This window comes from Epinephelus lanceolatus, chromosome 11 (assembly GCF_041903045.1).
Source record: "Epinephelus lanceolatus isolate andai-2023 chromosome 11, ASM4190304v1, whole genome shotgun sequence".
In the NCBI taxonomy this organism is placed as follows: Eukaryota; Metazoa; Chordata; class Actinopteri; order Perciformes; family Serranidae; genus Epinephelus; species Epinephelus lanceolatus.
The window spans coordinates 4,317,118-4,332,895 of NC_135744.1; the positions used below are offsets into that span (position 1 = coordinate 4,317,118).

Here is a 15,778-nt window from a genome sequence, read left to right on the forward strand (position 1 = left end):
CCGTTTTGGCTGCAATTCAGAATTTCAGCAGTGCATCGTTGGCGTCAGCAACAGCAACAATATCCACCATAGAGCCACTGCAGCACTCTGTAAGTTTGTTTTCTAACTCGCGTAGCATATGTTCCTTATTTAAGCTATATGAAGCAAGCTAACATTAGCCCAGTAGAGATTTGCTACTAGCATCAATGTACTTCTCACACAGTGATTTAACATTTAGATTTAAATTTAACATTTAGATTTAACATTTAACATTTAGATTTAACATTTAACATTTAGATTTAGATTTAACATTTAGATTTAACATTTAACATTTAGATTTAGATTTAACATTTAGTTTTAACATTTAGATTTAGATTTAACATTTACATTTAGAGTTAACATTTAGATTTAGATTAAACATTTAGGTTTAACATTTATTATTTCGATTGAACTGTGACATTATATTTAACATATTTCAAAAATTGCTGTAAATGTGGGAAAAAGTGAAATTCACACCACATTTTTAAACGTTGGTTGAAGCTACATGTTGCAAAATGTTGCTGTTATTTTCAGTGTGAGCCTCTTTACAAACAGCACCCAAAATTATGACATGAAAAAAGTCATAATTATGAGATAAAAAGTCGAAATTATGAGATAAAAAGTCATAACTATGAGATACAAACTGCGTCCAAAGGACCCTCCATCACCTCGCTGGCACAATAATGGCAGGTAAGCAAGACTGAATAAGGTAACTACTACAGGTGACTTTTGTAAATGCTGTGTGTTTGGTACAGTTTTTAGTCTTTTAATCAACACGTGTTTGTAGTTTCGATGAAATCTTTTGATTATGAAAGAACCATATATAATATATATATATATATATATATATGTAACGTTTATGTGACTGGCATTTGACGGTATCGCTAAAATGAAAACAGTGAGTGTGTCTGCGTTAAGTTGCTTTGCATTAGGCAGCTACATCAGCTTCCATGGCAAGCGCTGCACCTTGTATGTGAAGGTGGCACAGCCAGCGTGAATAGCATATTGTATCTCGGCTACTTGCAGAGTCTAGAACCATGCTCTTTGGCACTTGATAATGCAGGCAGGCAAAATCCCAAACCGTGTACTGCACGTGAGAAAATGTTCACGTGCCGTGTTTGCTCTACAGACTACCAAATGTTGATTGTTTCTGTGGAGAAAAGAATCTACATCTAATGAAATATGAATGGCATACTAATTAGTTTGACTTCTGTGCTTGGTAATATACTTTAGCATTGTAGCGACCCTTAACAAATAGGCTAAGAGGCATGAACTCGTTTTGTTGTCTTTTTATTCCTTAACTTCAACACGTTACTGTGGGCCGTAAACAATGCCAAAACAACAAACCTGTCTGCTTTACAAAGTATCCTCTGCATTAGCGACTTCTTTAACAACACACACACAAACACACTAGCAGGAATATCAACAACCCTCTCTCCTCAAGCCTCTGCCATGCACAGGTGTATGGCAAGCCGTTTTAACATTTAATCGCTAGACCGGATATTCATTACTCATATCTGCAACATAATTTTGCCTAGTCAAAACTCTTATTCAAGATATCTGTAATTAGATTTTGACTAGTCAAAACTCTAATTACAGATATCTGTAATTCAGTTTTGACTAGTAAGATTCAAACTATTTTTGCCATTCATGTGTATGGGGTTTGTCATTATAGATATCTCCAATGTAATTGCAGATATCTGCAATTCTTATTGCGGATATCTGTAACTGAATTGTGGATATCTGTAATTCCAGTTTGAGATATCTACAGTTTAATTTTGACTAGTCAGAATTCAAGTTCAAGATATCTTTAATTATTATCAGTTGAAGATATCTACATGGTCCTTTCTAGATATCTTGAATTGAGTTTCAGATAGTCAAAATGACATTGTAGATATCTTGAATTTGAATTATGACTAGTCAAAATGACGTTGTAGATATCTGCAACTGAATTATGACTAGTCAAAATGACGTTATAGATATCCGCAACTGAATTATGACTAGTGAAAATGACGTTGTAGATATCTGCAACTGAATTATGACTAGTCAAAATGACATTGTAGATATCCGCAACTGAATTGTGACTAGTCAAAATGATGTTGTAGATATCTCAAACTGGAATTATAGATAGTCATAATGTAATTGGAGATATCTATAATGACAAACCCCATACACATGAATGGCAAAAATAGTTTGAATCTTACTAGTCAAAACTGAATTACAGATATCTGTAACTGTAGTTTTGACTAGTCAGAATGACGTTATAGATATCTGTAATTCAGTTCTGACTAGTCAGAATGACGTTATAGATATCTGTCATTCAGTTCTGACTAGTTAAAATGACGTTACAGATATCTGTAATTCAGTTTTGACTAGTCAGAATGACGTTATAGATACCTTCAATTAAAATTCATACTAGTCACAATGACATTACTACTAGTCAAAATGACGTTGTTGATATCTATAATGGTAATTCCGGATAGTCAAACTTAGCGATTAAAGGGCCAGTGTGTAATATTTGGCATGGTTTATTGTCAAATCTGAATCTGAATCTGAATATTCTACCCATTAATATGTTTATGTAAGTGTATAATCGCTATAAAATAAAATTTGTTTGGTTTTCGTAGCCTTATAATTATGCTTATATATATACATATACATATATATATATATATATATATATACAGTACAGGCCAAAAGTTTGGACACACCTTCTCATTCAATGCGTTTTCTTTATTTTCATGACTGTTTACATTGTAGATTCTCACTGAAGGCATCAAAACTATGAATGAACACATGTGGAGTTATGTACTTAACAAAAAAAGGTGAAATAACTGAAAACATGCTTTATATTCTAGTTTCTTCAAAATAGCCACCCTTTGCTCTGATTACTGCTTTGCACACTCTTGGCATTCTCTCCATGAGCTTCAAGAGGTAGTCACCTGAAATGGTTTTCCAACAGTCTTGAAGGAGTTCCCAGAGGTGTTTAGCACTTGTTGGCCCCTTTGCCTTCACTCTGCGGGCCAGCTCACCCCAAACCATCTGGATTGGGTTCAGGTCCGGTGACTGTGGAGGCCAGGTCATCTGCCGCAGCACTCCATCACTCTCCTTCTTGGTCAAATAGCCCTTACACAGCCTGGAGGTGTGTTTGGGGTCATTGTCCTGTTGAAAAATAAATGATCGTCCAACTAAACGCAAACCGGATGGGATGGCATGTCGCTGCAGGATGCTGTGGTAGCCATGCTGGTTCAGTGTGCCTTCAATTTTGAATAAATCCCCAACAGCGTCACCAGCAAAACACCCCCAAACCATCACACCTCCTCCTCCATGCTTCACAGTGGGAACCAGGCATGTGGAATCCATCCATTCACCTTTTCTGCGTCTCACAAAGACACGGCGGTTGGAACCAAAGATCTCAAATTTGGACTCATCAGACCAAAGCACAGATTTCCACTGGTCTAATGTCCATTCCTTGTGTTTCTTGGCCCAAACAAATCTCTTCTGCTTGTTGCCTCTCCTTAGTAGTGGTTTCCTAGCAGCTATTTGACCATGAAGGCCTGATTGGCGCAGTCTCCTCTTAAAAGTTGTTCTAGAGATGGGTCTGCTATTAGAACTCTGTGTGGCATTCATCTGGTCTCTGATCTGAGCTGCTGCGATTTCTGAGGCTGGTGACTCGGATGAACTTATCCTCAGAAGCAGAGGTGACTCTTGGTCTTCCTTTCCTGGGTCGGTCCTCATGTGTGCCAGTTTCGTTGTAGCGCTTGATGGTTTTTGCGACTCCACTTGGGGACACATTTAAAGTTTTTGCAATTTTCCGGACTGACTGACCTTCATTTCTTAAAGTAATGATGGCCACTGGTTTTTCTTTAGTTAGCTGATTGGTTCTTGCCATAATATGAATTTTAACAGTTGTCCAATAGGGCTGTCGGCTGTGTATTAACCTGACTTCTGCACAACACAACTGATGGTCCCAACCCCATTGATAAAGCACGAAATTCCACTAATTAACCCTGATAAGGCACACCTGTGAAGTGGAAACCATTTCAGGTGACTACCTCTTGAAACTCATCGAGAGAATGCCAAGAGTGTGCAAAGCAGTAATCAGAGCAAAGGGTGGCTATTTTGAAGAAACTAGAATATAAAACATGTTTTCAGTTATTTCACCTTTTTTTGTTGAGTACATAACTCCACATGTGTTCATTCATAGTTTTGATGCCTTCAGTGAGAATCTACAATGTAAATAGTCATGAAAATAAAGAAAACGCATTGAATGAGAAGGTGTGTCCAAACTTTTGGCCTGTACTGTATATATATCAAGGGCCTTGCTTTAGAGAGGTCGCCATCTTGTGCCGCCATGTATGTAAGGCAGCCCGAGCAGACAATCCAGCCAGCCAGAGAACGTGTTTCGCATGTATAAATAAACCAACGAAGACAGCGGGCGGAAGGAAGAAGGAGGAGGAAACAGAGAGTGCTAGTAGTTCGTCGATGGAGAGTAGTGTTATAAAGTTTGCGAATGGACCACACTTACCACGCAACAGGAGAGAATGAACCCGAACCGTCATCTATGAGGAAAAGAAGACGCAACTTCACTCCTTGTGATGCACTCTCTGCGGCGCTTTTCCTCCTGATGATATATCTCCCCAACGATGGTAGCATCAAATTCCATTCTGTGCAGCAAAATGGGAGCAGAGGACTCAGCCTCTCTTCTCGCCCGCTCAGTGTACTCCGGCTCTCATCTGTATGCTCCGGCTCAAACAGGCATGGCTCTGGATCTGTGTCCGCTACAAGAAACTCTTCAAAATCGCGTTCAAAGTCGTCCATTGCAGCTACTATAGTCCGGAGATATTGCTAGGCTAAATAAACAGCTGAGCTCTGTTTAGAGGCTACGCTGTCAGTCAGTGTGTGGGCTGGAGATTGGTGGAGCAGAGAGGGAGGGGGTCCCTGCTAGGTATTGTAAACGAGAATGTGTGTATGAAGTGTGTGTGTTACGCCAGAAGAGTCAGAGTTTGGGACGGAGTCTTTTACCCCCTGGAGTGTTACCGGAGTTTTTGGAGTGCTCAAATAAACTGGCCTTTTTCCCTCCTCTGGTCTCCTGCTTGAGAGGGATTCATTACAATATCATAACATGGTTTAGATTTCTAAATAAACATTTACCTCATCGCTAGATAGACCTACTCCTGAAAAACTCGTGTCTGCGCAAGGCTTTTTGTCTCTACGAGGCCACCGTCATTTACCCAACGGGAGGGGTGAGCAAGTGAGTCCTGAGCCCTACAATTTAGAATTTGACCACTGATGTCACTGTTTTCAACCCATTTTACACACTGGCCCTTTGAATGTTTAAACGGCTTGCCATACAGGCGGGTATCCCACACAGATCACTGTCATAGGTGCTAGTATTGACTGTCTAAAACACACAACTTCACTGACATTACGGAAAACTGAGTGACTGCCATAACAGAGTGTAGCTGAATGCAATCTTAACAGTGACAGAATCCATACAGTTAACATCACATCACCCAGTCAATTACAGTATATATGTATAGACAATGTTCCATCTGCACGAAAGATGTATTATTATTATTATTATCATTATTATTATTATTATTGTTACCAACACCATTGCAGTATGATAAAACAAAACACTATATTTAAGAATGAAATTGTCTTGTTCCATCATTTAGCATTTGTGTCAGTTACCGGGTTCAGTTTTAATCACAACTACAAATAGCTTGTGGGCATACAGAGGGAAAAGCCAAATGGAAATGTAATAGCAAGCCAAATATGTGATGTAAAATTGATCAACTGTGAGTTGTTTGCATGTAACAAGATGTTTACTGTTGAGATAAATCAACATATTATAAATGCATGTTGTGCAAGGTCTTCAGTCTAGAGCTGAAACAATTACTGGATTATTAAATTAATTGCCAACTTTTTGGATTATCAATTAATCAGTTTGAGTAATTTTAGAAGAAAAAAGTCAAGACTCTTTGATTCGAGCTTCTTAAATGTGAATTGTTTTTAGTGTCTTTACTCCTCTATGACAGTGAACTGAATGTCTTGAGTAAAACAAGACTTTCTAGGTGTTTTGGTGTTTTGAAAGGTTGGTTTGGATTCACAAGCAGACTAACCGCCAACAGCAGACTGGCAACTCCTGTGTTGTGCAAGGTAAAGCAGTGAAAATATACTAAAAGTGATAGTGATATTTTTTTTTTTTTTATAGTGTTTTGCTGTTGACCCTGACCACTGTAGTTTGATACTTAGCCTCCATGCTGGTATTGCTCACTGCCTTTCCTAACTAGGGGCATATCGACTGCCATTCACTGGATAAGTACCTCTTACAATCACACTTCAAATAATCTGAACTATCCCTTTAATATAACATGAAATAATGCTTCCTTTCTCCATAGTTGTAGAATGAAGAGCATAGTAAAAGTTTTTGTCTTTTTTGAACACAAAAATTGACTATGAAGATGCAAATTATTATTTTGAGTATTGAAATCATTAACAAAAAAATCATTAAATTCACTGGATATAGATTTTATTTAAGGTCACATTTTAAGCTTTACATTCATTCAACAGGAGTGCAGAGGTTTTTTCACAAGATCAAACAAGATCATATGAGGAATGAGTTAGGTGACTACTTAAGGTCACGGCATGTGCCTGAGGAAGACATACAGCAAATGGTCAAGGACAAGGTATTTATTATACACAGGGAAAGCTTGATTTGGACAACTCACACAAACATGAACAAATAACAAGAAAAACAAACAAAGCCAAGGTTTGAAGAACTCTGTAAATCATTTGACCTAAGAATTCATGAAATATTTCTTCATTTTAGATTGATTCCAGTGTTGTACAGCTCATGACAGATGAACAGCTGACAGAGTATCTGCCATCCTATGGTGATCGAGTGGCTATTTTTGGCAGACAGAAGGAAAAAGAACCCAGCAGCCGTATGTCCAAGGTTTTTGAGAGACTCAGAGGAAAGCTTACAAGAAACAAAGCAGATGATGTGCCTGAGAAATAACATCAAACCCATCCAAAGAATGCTCAGAAGAATCAGAGAAAAATTAAGATGGTATGGATGCATTTCAGAAAAGGTGCATTGTGAGGGAGCTGGGAAGCATCCCCCTCACTAAGGTGACAAACATTGCACATATACAGTAAAGTTGGATGTGTTAAACTAATACAGGAAGTTTTCTTTTGGTTGTTGTGCTTTTATTTTGAACCCTTCTAACTCCTCTTTGTCTCTGAGGTCAACTTCCAGGAGGGCATGGTTTCATGGAGTGCACATATGAGCCACAGGACTCCAGCTGGCTCCAATAATTATCTGGTTAGGCTGAATCAAGTGTGTAGGAGCAGAGAGGGGAGGGAGTAGAGGGTTTGTGTTGAGTTTGGCTTTTGTTTGGTCTCTCTTCAGTTTATTATGTGTTTTGTTTAACCTGTATTAGTCAGCATTTATTTGTATTGTATGTATGTAAGTATTAGTGGGGTTAATTTGTACATGTATTGTATATAGTTATTGTAATTGGGTTTTGGGGAACCTTTCTAACGGTACAGGCCAGGGGTAGATATGCCAGGTGAGGAAGGCAGTTTGTGTGTCAGAGAGAGGGGGTCAGGTTGGGAGTCACCTCTGCTGCCAGAGCTCCTGTCGATGTAAGCCTTTTTTAACCTTTTTGTAAAACCTTCAACATCACATCATGGACTTTTTGTACCTTGCTTATTTTTTATAAGTAAAGAAAAAAACAGAGCTCTGAACAATCCCTGCTGGTCATGCTGCTTATTTCCCCTTGTTACATCTCAATCCTGCCTGGTTTCATCCTGTTTGTAAGGGATTACCACCTACAAAACCTTACAGGCATCTGTACAGGTACGCACCAAAAAAGGTGGGAGAACTAGAAAAGGGACTGTCCTGAAGTACTGTAAAAAACAGAGCTTTATTGAAAAGGCTGTGCAGTCGTTTTTTCCAGAACGAAAAAATGCAGAGGGGAGTCTTCCTGATTTTGACATCAGTTTAAGTGACATTCAGCAGCATTCATTAGAGGATAATATCACAGTTGGGGAACTGTATGAAAAGACAAAGTTACCTCTGTTACATTTCTATTTAACAACCAAGAAGAGAGACATTGCCAGTGACATAAACCACAGGAGGAGAGGAGGGATGCAACTGCAAAACAAGGGGGAAAGTCGCATGACCAACCTGATGTATAGACACTCCTGCAACAGATATTGTGAAGATAAATACTTTGACCCAACTGATACTTAAAGTAAACATTACTTCAAGTCAATCAATCAATCAATTTTATTTATAAAGCCCAATATCACAAATCACAATTTGCCTCACAGGGCTTTACAGCATACGACATCCCTCTGTCCTTAGGAAAAAAAACCCAAAAACCCTTTAACGGGAAAAAAAAACAGTAGAAACCTCAGGAAGAGCAACTGAGGAGGGATCCCTCTTCCAGGACGGACAGACGTGCAATAGATGTCGTACAGAACAGATCAACATAATAAATGAACAGTAATCCGTATGACACAATGAGAGAGAGAGAGAGAGAGAGAGAGAGAGAGAGAGAGAGAGAGAGAGATACAGGACAGACGGCAATGACAGTAGCTTACAACAACATTAATGAAGTGTATGTTTTAGAGGATAGTGGCATTGTAACTTTCCACACAGAAGGTATCTCTGGGATGGAGTACTCCAGTCTTGATGATACCTTCCCCCTCTGAGGAACATTCATTTGAATGACCCTTCCACAGATATATTGCATGAACAGACCAATCAGAGAGAAAGAGTAAAGAAACTTGTGCTTCATTGTGGACAGATTCTTAGAGAACTTATTCAAGTGTTTTCTGAGGAAAGTATCATGGAGGATGACATTAGCTTTAAAGTTATTCTTCCTGATGGAAAGCTTGACAATGCTGTGGAGGATGGGGGGGTTTTAGGGATGTGCTGTCAGAATTTTGGAATGACTTTTATGAGCAGTGCACTATGGGAAATGACTTCAAAATGCCACACCTACATCATGATTTTGGTAAACAAGAATGGGAAAGTGTAGGCCGAATAATCACATTTGGCTGACAAAAAGAGAAATACCTTCCTATAAAATTTCAGTCAATCAGTTTTATTTATAAAGCCCAATATCACAAATCACAATTTGCCTCACAGGGCTTTACAGCATACGACATCCCTCTGTCCTTAGGACCCTCACAGCGGATAAGGAAAAACTCCCCCAAAAAACCCCCTTTAACAGGGGAAAAAAACAGTAGAAACCTCAGGAAGAGCAACTGAGGAGGGATCCCTCTTCCAGAACAGATCAGCATTCTAAATTAGCAGTAATCTGTATCCTGTTCAATCAGAGCTGAAAAGGATTGCAGCTGCCTTTGATGCACTACAACCAACATCATATCAGATCATAAGATCAATTATTTACCCCAGTACCCAGAATGTCCAGGAGAAACAAATTACAAGTTTGTAAGTGCATACCTTCAAGATTTCGACACCCACCATCTCTCCTCTTTCCTCAGGTTTTGCACTGGATCAGACTTGTTCACAGGAAAGAGCATCACTGTCACCTTCACACAACTTCAGGGCTTTCAGAGAAGACCTGTTGCTCATACATGTGGCTATTACTTGGAGTTGCCAGTCAGTTATGACAGCTACCCCGATTTTCGACATGAAACTAACAAAGTCTTAGAGAGCAATGTGTGGGTAATGGATATTGTCTAAGATGAAAAGATTTCAGCCAACAGGAACTGTTCTCCCACCAGATGTTCATTTTAAGCCTTTGTAGGTTTTCTAGATCTTTGACTTGAAGGATGTACAGTGACCTTGTTTAAGCTTATTGATTGTCACATCTTTAACAAGCTGTCCAACAAAACAAAGCTGGCAAAAAAACAGCAGACAAATTTGAACAGTTCAAGAACACATTCTTTCAAGTGTTCACTATGTTTTAGTGCAGAGAATTTATTGTGAATAAGGTAGTAATTCAACCCCAAATTTTTCCCAATGTGCGTTTGCTTAGTACAATCCCATGTGAATTTACAAGCACAGTAAGACTATCATCTGTTGTAAATCCACATTTAAAGTATTACTCTATATACTCGCAATCCATCTTTGTATCAAATTGAATAAGAGAACTCACGCCAAAGAGCTGCTACTGTAACTGTTCTTCTCTCCAATGTAATGGAGCTGGATGCCACTGAGCTTGTGGTACTAAAAGCGCCAAAAAATCCATTTGAAATTAAATACTAGTGTCTCTTTACAGACATCATGACCCGGTTACTCAAGATAATCCACAGACCCTGTTGTGCACAGTTTCATGTAAGAACTATTTTCTTTCTAACTGAAATAAAGTAGTTACGGTAGTTTCTGCTGCAGAAAGAGCTGCTCACAATAACAAGGTCTGTGGATTATCTGGAGTAACCGGGTCATGATTGCCATCTTATTCCGTTATACTGGAGAGAGGGAAGACATCTCTATGGCTGATGTCTCCAAAACTTGCACCAAAACTATCTAGATCGCACTACAGGTAAAAGGAAAATATGGGTTTTTGATTATGGAGTGAACTGCCCCTTTAAGATTGATGTTTTTATTGCTGAACTTCACCAATAACTTGAGTCCAAATGTATTATTGTGACAACATACTGTAATGACTTGTGACTGTTGTTGGGATTCACAGGACGACATATGATTATTTGTCATTGGACATTTGTCAAACTGGACATTGAAAGGCTTTTCCCTCTGCATGCTCTTTGTCTTCAAACAAAGACAGCTATTTGACACCATTCTCCAGGAGGTCTCACCTCACACCTCAGGGAGACACAAGTCTCACAACTTGATTGGACAGGACTTTTACAGTGACATGTGACTCTGTGATGTTACAGGTCTGTAGAAAGTCTGCTCCCTTCCAACAGATCCCTCTCTTGCTCCAACTGCAGAGCAGCTCACACCTCTTTCCGGCTGGGCCTGGAACAGCCCAGAGGCCCAGATCCTTGCTCCATAGCCCCAAACCACCAAAGGGAGGGCAATTGATCACAGACTCTCTAACCTGAACCAGAAAGTTAGAGGGGCAAGCACAAGGTTTGCAACTAGCTTTCCACCAACAAAGAGAACCAAGTGAGTTAGCACCCAGCGTCTAACTCTGCTATACCCTGAGCGACCAGCTTCCTCAGAGTTTCACCTTTGGAACAAAGGACACAACAAAGACTGCAGCTGGAACCACCTTCCCAGCCTTCTTTTGCCGGCTAACAAAGCAGCACACCACCAAGTGACTCTTTCTCCCATCCACTCAAGGATCGGTAATGTAACAACTGGGCATAGCTTTATCACAGCTTTACAGGCTAAGCAAGACTGTTTAACTTGTTGTATGTGATTTAATGCTGTCATTGAGTTATTGTTGTGATTGTTTGCAGTTAGGTCATTGATTAGTTGGCCTCGCCAAAGCTAAGTGTTTAGTTTGCTAATACTGTTCACAAACACATTCTTGCACACAACTAAACAATCTCTACACTAATCCAGACTGTTTGCAACACAAATCACATTGACATATAGACTCATTAACAAATAGGCTTTCAACAGAGCTACACCCAACCAGGCATCTCAAAGTTCCTGCTTGTTTTCCTTTGTCTTTAGGCCCGTTTTCACTGAAGAAGTTCCTGGTACTATTTGGGGGGCAGGAACTACTACAGGAACGTCCTCTCGCTCAGCCCTCTCAACCGCCGTGTCTCCACTGAGAGAGGAAGGAGGAAGGTTCCTGTAAAATTACCGGGCTCTGGATGTGATGTAATCATTGCGCGACCATTTTGACCGGGGCGATGTAGGGGCATAGGGACACCGTTAGCCGTTAGCGGTGTCTGTAATAACTCAGTAACTCAATAAACGGTCCATGAAAAAAATATTTTTTCCAGCGGATGTCTTAGTTACAAAATGATTAAGCTTGTCATGTCGTATCCGACAACGGGAGGCTTTTAACAGATGACGTCCTGATGTTAGCATTGCTGCTGCTGTTAGCTGTCCCTGTCAGCTGCAGCCACTGATGCTTTCTAGACATTTCCCAAAACTGAATAAATACCAAACATAGCAACACAAAACTGCTTTGCTAGCTCAATCATGTTGTAACTAAGCTCAGTAGTTAATCAGTCCTGTCTACGAACTATTTACATGCAAAAAAATAATTTTACTCTAACAGTAATTTGTCCGATTAGCAACAGCAGTAAATAGTTGTGAATCGTTGGCTCCTCTGTTTAAAGGAATGAAATCTGCTGCCCATTTTAAATATTAACATTTATAAAACAAATGTGTCAAATATCCTTATGTATAAATGTATGTTGTATTTCATGTATGAATGTATGTATGTATTTCACAACATCTTTTTAATGAACTCTGCTGTCCAGACAAGCATTGGGTATTTATCTTCCCTACAACACTTGGACAATAGGCTTTGTTATACAGAGCACCATTACTCTGGAACAACAGTCCTCACTTTATTGAAACCTATGCCTCATTACTCTCCTTTAAAACTAATATGAAAAAAAAACACCCGTGCCATAGTTAATGTATTAGTTATGTTTGTGTGTTATGTGCATTTGTCTATGTCATTCATGATTATTATATTTTCTGGTTTTGTCTGTTTTATTTTCATGTTCAGGAGAGAAATGCTATTTGTATTAGAATAGATTTGAAATTCTAGAGGGGAGGTTTTTACCATAAGCCCCTTCGGGTTTCTTACCTCTCCTGCACAATCCCTGCCATTATTATTTTTATAGACTTGTTTTAATCACATCTTGTGTGCTATTCAAATTCAAATTCAAGGTGGCGATGTGTGGTGTCAGATAATAAAAACTTTATAAAGTTATATGTTATAAAGTTTATGTCAAAAAGCAGTTTATTCCTACTCACAGCACAGGCTTGGGTTTTGGCTGTATTTCACCATCTACTGTCATATAAATATGGAAGCTTGTTTCCTCCACTGAAAAGAATGAGATAAAAAGTCATAATTATGAGATAAAAAGTTGAAATGATGAGATTAAAAAGTCAAAATAATGAGATACTTTAAAAGCAGTTACAGTAGCAGCTCTTTGGCATGAGTTTGACACAGAGATGGATTGTGAGTACATAGAGTAATACTTTAAATGTGGATTTACAACAGATGAAATACTTACTGATAAATGATGAGCCGATATTGGCCTAACCAGCTATATCTGTACATTAGCCAGTATACAGGCTTATATATCTGATTTGACAAATTGTCACTGCATTTAATTTGAATTCTTTGGCAAAATGCATCACAAAAATCAAAGTATGTCTATGAAGATTTTTTTTTTTTAAAAATGAACTGAAGGGGGACAGTGCACAAAATCAAAAATACATATTTTTACCCTGGCCTGGAGAGCACCACTAGTGCCATTTAGTACCATCATATTGGAGAAATGGCAGATATCTCTACAGCTGATAGCTCCAAAACTAGGCAACTCACACCAGAACAGTATAGATTGATAAATGGCACTACAGGCCAGAGGAAAAGTATGTATTTTTTATGTTGAGGTGACCTGTCCCTTTAAGGTAGCTTCAGTGCAAAAAAATGAAAATTTGTAATGAATGTTTCATTTGCTTAATTTCATCAAACTAGTCTAACAAATGTAGTGCATTTGAAACAACAGTAGTTGCATGAACATAACAGATAATAAAATATCATTATTACAAACATAAAAATATATCTTGGTATATGTGTAACAGTGAAATGTAATTTCCTTTGGTACTCTTGATTACCAATTACTAACCACATTGTAGAGGGAACCTGATATAAAGTGGTGTTTTCTCAAAAAGAGCAGTGGGGCTGGTTATTCTGTGTGTATCTTTTGGAGGTCAGATGAATAGCAAGTGCTTTCAACCAACACAAGTTGAAAATGTATGAAATAGAACACAGAACTCCACTTTCCTCTCATATCCCAAATTATCGTGGACGTTACCATATGTGAATCATTCAAGAACCGCAACTGTATGTTGTCTGAAATAACTCATTTAACATGACTTATTGGTGAAATAATGTGTCAGACAGAGCACAGAGTTAAGCTCTTCCATTTTCCTCTCATATCCCAAATTACTGTAGAGATCACAGCATGTGATTCATTTGATAATCATAAGATAAGATAAGATAAGATAAGATATACTTTATTGATCCCCCATGGGGAAATTCAAATATCACAGCAGCACAAGACAGTGTTGGGATCAACATACACTGCCTGGCCAAAAAAAAAGTCGCCACCTGGATTTAACTAAGCAAATAGGTACGAGCCTCCTATTGGATAATTACTGCATGGGCGATTATCTTTCAGCTGGCAACAAGTTATTTAACCCCAACTGGTGCAATGAGTTGCTTCTCATTTCCTAAACAACCATGTCGAAAGACACATCCCGTGGTCGTGGAAAAGATGTTAGTCTGTTTGAGAAGGGTCAAATCATTGGCATGCATCAAGCAGAGAAAACATCTAAGGAGATTGCAGAAACTACTAAAATTGGGTTAAGAACTGTCCAACGTATTATTAAAAACTGGAAGGATAGTGGGGACCCATCGTCTTCGAGGAAGAAATGTGGCCGGAAAAAAATCCTCAATGATCGTGATCGGCGATCACTTAAACGTTTGGTGAGATCAAATCGAAGAAAAACAACAGTAGAACTCAGGGCTATGTTTAATAGTGAAAGTAAGAGCATTTCCACACGCACAATGCGAAGGGAACTCAAGGGATTGGGACTGAACAGCTGTGTAGCCTTAAGAAAACCACTAATCAGTGAGGCTAACTGGAAAAAAAGGCTTCAATTTGCTAGGGAGCATAAAGATTGGACTCTGGAGCAATGGAAGAAGGTCATGTGGTCTGATGAGTCCAGATTTACCCTGTTCCAGAGTGATGGGCGCATCAGGGTAAGAAGAGAGGCAGATGAAGTGATGCGCCCATCATGCCTAGTGCCTACTGTACAAGCCTGTGGGGGCAGTGTTATGATCTGGGGTTGCTGCAGTTGGTCAGGTCTAGGTTCAGCAACAGTATGTGCTCAAAGAATGAGGTCAGCTGACTACCTGAATATACTGAATGACCAGGTTATTCCATCAATGGATTTTTTCTTCCCTGATGGCACGGGCATATTCCAAGATGACAATGCCAGGATTCATCGGGCTCAAATTGTGAAAGACTGGTTCAGGGAGCATGAGACATCATTTTCACACATGGATTGGCCACCACAGAGTCCAGACCTTAACCCCATTGAGAATCTTTGGGATGTGCTGGAGAAGGCTTTGCGCAGCGGTCAGACTCTACCATCATCAATGCAAGATCTTGGTGAAAAATTAATGCAACACTGGATGTAAATAAATCTTGTGACATTGCAGAAGCTTATCGAAACAATGCCACAGCAAAAGCGTGCCGTAATCAAAGCTAAAGGCGGTCCAACGAAATATTAGAGTGTATGACCTTTTTTTTTTGGTGGTGACTTTTTTTTTGGCCAGGCAGTGTATTAGGCCTCACCAAGGGGCACCAAATATGTTGGGATCAACATTTTGGGAACATAACAGTGGCTGCAGCTGACATTTCACTTGGCGGCACCAAATATGTTGAAATCTCAATCACAATCAATCAAAAAAATCACAGCAAGGGGAAAAAATCACAACAAGGAAATTATTACAGTTGAGAGTTCTAATGTCATACAGTACAACCTTTTAAATAGGGAGGATGACTATACTACAGACCAAAGTATATCTAACATCCT

The 15,778-nt window shown here is 39.0% G+C and overlaps 1 pseudogene; it reads left to right on the forward strand.

The window, feature by feature from the left end:
- Positions 1-7,591: 7,591 nt before the first annotated feature.
- Positions 7,592-9,748, forward strand: LOC144464630 (uncharacterized; annotated as a pseudogene).
- The last annotated feature ends 6,030 nt before the right edge of the window (positions 9,749-15,778 follow it).